The sequence below is a fragment of the Pygoscelis adeliae genome, unplaced genomic scaffold (genome assembly GCF_000699105.1).
Source record: "Pygoscelis adeliae isolate BGI_AS28 unplaced genomic scaffold, ASM69910v1 Scaffold118, whole genome shotgun sequence".
NCBI lineage: Eukaryota > Metazoa > Chordata > Aves > Sphenisciformes > Spheniscidae > Pygoscelis > Pygoscelis adeliae.
The window spans coordinates 432,460-439,339 of record NW_008825257.1 but is presented as its reverse complement, the minus strand read 5'-3'; the positions used below and the strand labels follow the sequence as shown (position 1 = coordinate 439,339).

Here is a 6,880-nt window from a genome sequence, read left to right as displayed (position 1 = left end):
GGGGCTCTCCAGCAGCGGCACTGGAACCCCGCTGGGAGCCAGCCCTCCCCGTGCACCCGCGGCACCAGGACGGGGAGCAGGAAAGGTCCACCTCTGACAAGGCAGCGTTTGAACAGGGGTTGGGACATCCCGACCCGTCCCCTTGCCTGGCTTGGAGCAGACTTGTGCTCGGGCTGGCATCGGCAGTGCCAATGGCCAAGGCTGTCCTGGCGGGCCTCCTTGTTGGAGAGGAGCCAAGAGGAGTCCAGATGGACCTCATCTCCTCTTTCTACTGCTGCCAAAACCTCCGGGGAGCTGCACTGCAAGGGTGCTTGGCCAGGGGTGGCAGTGGTGGGACCATCCCCGAGCACCCAACCCGAGACAGTTATTCCTTCCTCCAGCTCATCGCTGACCCTCTATGCCCTTATCACTGCTCCGTCACGCTATTAATCTCCTTCCCATTCCCCCCCCCAAAAGGAGCAGGGTGGCAGGGACAGCACCTACCACCCAGCTGGCCCCTCTCGGAGGTTTTTGAAATGGTAAAGAAATGCATAAACCCCGTACGCATACAATGGGGTTTATGGCGGCGGTCATCTGGCAGGAATGAGGAAGCCCTGGGGGCCCCAGAGGTGCCATTTGTCCTTGGGGAGGGGACAGGGGATTTTCTACCACCGAGGTTTGAGCTTGGAGGGGGATGGCAGAGCTGGCAGGGCTTGCGGGAGGGGGGAAGCGCAGCAGCTTATCAGCCTGTGCCAGCTGCGGGAAGCGGGGATTTTAAAGGCGTTTTGAAAGCGCGCTCGTTATTTTTAGGAACCTGGGAAGGGACTGACTGGGTCAGACCCCAGTTGTGGCTCATCCAGCTTTTTTCCACCAGCACCAGCCGGCGCCCGCCTTTTCGGGGAGAGCTTTCCCAAGCGAGCTGGGTGACTGCCGGCTCCCTAACCCCCATAAAAGGTTGTCGTCCCAGTCCGCTAACGGGACAGGCTGGCCTTGCCCAGCAGCCGGGCATCGCACTCCTTGCTTGAACTCTCGGCCTCCGTGAGCACGTGCAGCGCATCCCAATGTGCAGCGCATCCTGACAGCAACACACCCCAACAGCAGCGCGCCCCGACGTGCAGTGCATCCTGACAGCAGTGCATCCCGACGGCAGTACGTCCCGACGGGCAGCACATCCCGATGGCAGGGAAAAATGTGTCTTTTCCGGGGCAATGCCTGCCGTTTGCATGGGTCACCCTGCTGAAGCAGGCACCGGCCGGGCAGCGAAATGGGAACATGGGAGATGTGGTGATGCTGAGAATCGAGCATAACGCGGGGAGGGAAAACATCGCTCTCAAGGATAAAGCCAGGGCGTGGGGTTTTGGCGGACCACCCGCGGTAGCCTTCCCACTGCATTCGAGCAGTAGCCGGGGCCCCCTTGGGCGATGGAGTCGGGCTCAGACCGCGAAGCTGCTTGTCTTCACGGGTATCAACACCCGCTCTGGCCGGCCCCACCTCGCCGAAGCTTTCCGTGACCTCCCGCCAGAGAGAACCCAAAATCCAAGGCACCGGTCAAGAAGGACGAGTGGCTGCCGCACCATTTCTTTGCTGTTCACGCAGCTGTTGGGTTTGGTGCTTATAGAGATGTCTCTTGTGAAAACATCAGAGAAACCCTGGGGATTGAGGACCACCACCACCAGCAACTTCTCGCTGGAGGAGCTGGAGGGGCTCTGACTTGTGTGGATGTGGCTTTTGAAGGTTAGAACCCGTGTGGATTCACTGGCGTCTAATAAGGGTTGTGCACATGATGTATTTTTAAGCACAACAGGAACATTAAGAGGGAGTAGCTTTCTGTCCTCTAATTAGCTACTGATTTGCAGGAAACTCCTGGGATTTTACTACCTTTGCAACCTCTGCTGCTGTATCAGGCTTGGTTGGAACGCACCAAAGTTCCTGGGGAGGAAACATTGGGCAGACATTGGGATCGCAGGAAACCAAGCAACAAAAAAAGGTTAGGCAGTGCAGGCAAAGCTGGGGAAGGGACTTCAGAGGGCCTCCAGAGACAGATGCTCGTGCGGTCATGTTTCTACGGCAGGGTCTGCGAGCTCAGGGCTCTGCTGACCACCTTGTGAGAGCAGACACCTCTCCAAGGGGATCACCCCGTCCTCCCAGAGCGGTGCTGGGCCATGTGTGGGGGACATGGGCATCCAGCAGCCTCTTCCCCCAAGCCCTCAGGGCCACGGGTGCCACTGAGGAGGATGCTCAGGGGATGCTGCTGCGGTCTGACACCCAGCACGGGCTTCACAGGGGAGGCTGGGTGCCTTTTCCATGGGGAGCGGGACTTGGAGGCTCGGTGGGGAGCGGCTGGGCAACCTGGGGTGACGCCGGGCGCCCCGAAGGAGCGGAGCCGCAGCGAGTGGGCGGCCGGAGAGACAGCGCCAAGCCGGCGGGGGGGGAGTGGGAAGGAAGCGGAGGTATCGGTGGAGAAAGACAGGGAGACGCTGGGAGTGGCAGGGACCGTGGGAGGCAGGGAGACGGGAGCCCTGTGAGTCAGCCTGGTGGGGTGCTTTGAAACCCGGCGGGGAAGCACAAGCAGGGCAGGTTCTGCCGCAGCCTGGGGAGCCATCTTCCCCCGGCTGGCACCTTCTCCATCCCTCCTTCCCTGCTCAGCCAAGGAAAGCAGATCACTCTCCAAACAGGGGCAGCTTGCGGAGCCGCTGCTCTCTCCTTCCAAGATAATGCTGGCGTGGAGCCACCCTGGCTCCGTCCGCTGCGGTGAAGTGGTTCCTCATCTAACCAGGGGAGCTGCCAAAACCCAGCCTGGAAGCAGAGCTTTCCGGTGGTCGGGCTTGGCCCCATGGCCGGCGACGCAGGGGGGTGTTGCACAGGCGTGACCAGGGCAGTAGCTTTGCTCTGGCAGCCTGTGCCGCCCCCAGCAATGCTCACATCCCCCTGACCTCCGGGGGACCGTGGGCCGGTACTCACCCAAACGTTGGCACACTTTGGGTGGGAACCTGCCCTCGGAGGCAATGGCAACCCCTCTGGCAACGCACGGTGTGTGCGTGCAGGCAGCTGCTAAAACCCGGCTGAGTCACCCCTGGTGCTGCAGGTGTGCGATGGGGCGCGGGGCGGGGTGGAGGGGAGCATCCCCCGAGAGCACGTTGGCTCTTCACAGGCAGATGCGAGCTGCGAGACCAAGGGCAGACATCCAGGTGGAAGGGAACTTGGGGCTGGAAACAGCATGTGCCCCAGGTGAGGGTTTCTTTTAGAGCAGGGGGACCTTTCCTCTGTGCTCTTCTGCGGGCTTTCAAGCCGTGGTCCTCAGAGGTCCCCACAATCCTTCTGGGAAAACTCTACGGCATGCTGGCCCTCCACCGGATAATCCAGGGAGGCAGTAGGTTGGGAAAGGCTGCAAAGGAAACCCTGCCTTGTTCTCATCTTGCCTTGGCTGCAATGGGAGCGTCTTCCTTCTGCAAACCCTCTCCCTGTAACGTGGCTGGGATGCGAGCCCCGGGCTTCCAGTGGCCTCGCGGTGCCCGTTCTAGGTGCTGGCATGGGCTCCATGCTCACTGTCCCACCTCACGTGGGGAAACGTGGAGCGTTTCAAGGAAGGGGTGTCACACCAGGATGCCTCTCGCAGAAGACTGGGCAATATTTTGACACCCAGCCTCCTCTCCGTCTCTCCCAAAACGCCTCTGGGAGCAGCGTGGGGGTTCACCAGCCGAGGGGGTGTCAGCCGGGTGGTTGGGTGACTTGCAGCAGCCCAGATGTCCCAGCCCTGGTGTTTCAGGCACACCGCAGACCCCAGAAGACAAAGGTTCATCTTCCCAAGGATATGAAGCTGTGGCCTCCCTTCCATGGTCAGTAAACTTGCATAAATCCCCCCATCTGAGCTCTGCTGGGAGCCAGAGACCAAAGGCTGCGCTGTTGCATTGCCAGGCTCCTGTACCAGCCAGGGTCTCATCTCCATCCAGCCTGGTTTGACTCAAAATCATGAGAAATCGCCAGAAAAAGGGCACTGGGTGACTGTGCTCTCAGCCTCGTGGGCAGAGCATCCCTGTGCAGCCCCTGCAGGTGTACCTGCTGGCGTTCCTCCACTTCTGCGCAGGAGGGCTGATGGCTGGGGACAAGATCCCACCGGCGACCAAGCCAGAAGGTCCCTTTGCTGGACCCTATGCTAAAGGCCCAGCTCAAAGACACTGCTGTGGCATTGCCAAGGGACTGTGCCTTTCGGCGGTGTTCGGCTCTGCCTGGCCGTATGGTCAAACCCTCGTCCCTGCCCAGGCCATGTCCCTCCACCAAGTGGGCACACGCCTGCTTCTGCAGCCGCACGGTGCTCATCAAGGTGAAACGTAGCCCAGGCAAGAAGAAGAAAGGGCACGGCTCCCTGGGGGTCACTGGGCAGCTAAAATATTCCCTGGTCAGAGGTCAAATTGAGTCGCCATCCCCTGAGCAGTGGACACGTGCCTTTGCTTACACCTCCTTTACTGAGCATCTCTCCCTCTGCTCCGCTCTTCTCAAGCCCCGCTCCTTCCCTCGCCCCCTACGCCCAGGTCCTTGCCCCCAAGCACGCTTTCCCCACTCCTTGCTAGGTGCTATATCAACCAGGGCGAGGCCGGCGGTGAGGGGGAGTCCTCCAGAAGGGAGGAGTCCCCCGTGCCCCTCGCACGCGGCCCCCCCCCCCTGGGGTCGGTTGGGGAAGGAGGGGGGCTGCGACAGCGACACACGGCTGATTCATTGTTTCATGCAATCTCTCCCCCAAATGATTTGAGTCAAATGAAACACATTTTAGTAGTAAAATCTGTAAGGGTGGGTCCCATTGTGCTTTGACCCTACAGGGCATTTTTTACATTTAATTTGATTTACACCCAAAATGTTAATTTAATGTACTGGATTTTCTCCCACACCCAACTAACGATGAAAATTAAACAAGATCCTACAGAAAGGGTTGTGTCCCATTATCTCGTTAGCGTTGTTATTTATTGAGTAATTACAGCGCTCGGGCTGTACGTGCAACATTGCTCCAGCGGGCGTATGGAGAAGCGCCGGCCGCGGTGTCGTGTACGTGGGCTGCCTCGCTGAAGACGGCGCGGCCCCAGGGATGCCGCTTCATGGTGCCGCGTGTGGCTCCTTGCAACGGTGTTGGTGGGGCCATGCTGTGAGCACGCTCCCCAGGCTCCTCCGGGTTAAAAAATACCAAGGAATGGTATTTTTAGGAAAGGAAAATACCAAGGAATGGTATTTTTAGGAAAGGCAGCATCGTTTTCTTCTGGGCTATGTCCAAGCAACACCAAGGCCTGGTCAGCAGTCTGTATTTCCACGCGCTAGCTCAAGGCGGCCCACCGCTGCTGAGATGCTCTACTTTGTGTAGGTGGTGCCTCTCCATCCAGCTCCTCTTGCCTTGCCGGAGGCTGCAGGACCTTCTCTTCACCCTGTGCCTCCGACGGCGCTGGGCACACCACAGCCCTGACCGCTCGTCTCAGGGCTCTAGAGCTGATAATAATAATAATAATAATTTAGTTCTTGATTCAGCTGTGCGTGTAAGTGCACGTCTGACTTGGAGCACCCAATTAAAGTGAAGTGTGTGCTCCAGGACCTCACTAAATGGGAACCTCAAAGCAGGATTTGAAAAAGCCAAGAAGACATTAAAGTAGTCACAGCAAACTCTTGGTTCAGGAGTGTTGTGATTAATGTCATTTGCTACCTCTTTTGGCTTAAAAGACAAGGAGTGGTTAAAATAAAAGAAACCTCAAGTTGAAAGCATTGCAAAAAATCAATTAAAACCCATGTAGCTGCATTTTGACCTGGAGCAAAATCTCAGACGTAACAGAGAAATTACATAGCCTTAAAGAGAAAGAAAGAAAGAGAAGGTTTTACGTGTGGTATTGCTGAGGTATTGCCTGAAGGCGTGCTGAGGTGGCTTCTCCCCTGGTACCTGCGGAGACTGTAAACTCCCCGCAGGAGCGGGGGGACCGAGTAGGTGCCCCCAGCCCTCGCCATCACTCCCAGGGCCTGTCCCGTGGGTGAGCGGTCAGGGCTTAAAAGCCTTCCCGGAGGACCAAGTTCTGGGCAGTGGGGTAACTCCTCTGCGGCTTCAGCCTGCGGGATGAAGATGTCTGCGCCTGTGCATCGCTCCGGTAGACCCTGCCGAAAGCGGGTACGGCGGGTAGGGCCGCTGTGGCTCCCGGATGGGATTTCCTGGCTGGAAACACCGCTTGCTTTGGGACGCTCAGCCTTGAGGACCTCTCCGGCGGTGCGACACCTGATGCGGGGCTTGTGGCTGGGGGTACACCTGCCCTGGGGCTCCAGCCACTCCCACGCCCCCAGGACTCAGACCCCCTCAAGAGCTCACACCAGTTTGCCCCTGGATAAAGTCCCGAACAGCCCCACACTGGTCGTCCTTGGCCCAAAGAGCCCAGGTGGAGTAACTGGGGATGGGCGTAAGGCAGAGCTCTGTCATTTGGCTGCTGCGTTTGAAGGCGCGTCCTTTCCAGAAGCTCCAGATCTGTCCCCTGAAGTTAAATCTTCATCTCAATGAAACCAACAGTGAAACTCCCGTCAATTCCCCCTGGCCTGCGTTTTGCTCTTTGGGAGGAAAGCGGTGACCTTAGAGAAGAGCGATGCCATTTGAAAGGCCTCCTGACGCAGGGAAGCAGCTCTCGGTGCTCAGCCCCACCAGCCTGCACAACCGCTCCAGCCCGGTGCCGGCTCCGCTGCGAGGATGTGCTCGGGGAGGAAGGCACCGAGTGCGTTTCCACCGCATTTAATAAAAAATCAGATTGAATAGTAGGCGTGAGGCAGGAGAAGGCACCCCTGAATGCTGTTAAATACCCGAGGACACGCCATGCACGGTCTTTGCTGTGCTCAGAGAATTTTCACTGCAGTTTTGTGGGTTTTCTTCTGTTTCTTTTGCTTCCTTCCCCCC

At 58.3% G+C, this 6,880-nt stretch overlaps 1 protein-coding gene across 1 annotated transcript in view; it reads right to left on the bottom strand.

Annotated features, from left to right (window-relative positions):
• PET117 (PET117 homolog (S. cerevisiae)) overlaps window positions 1-6,880 on the bottom strand; it is a 22,793-nt gene that overhangs the window by 12,156 nt on the left and 3,757 nt on the right. The window lies entirely within an intron of this gene.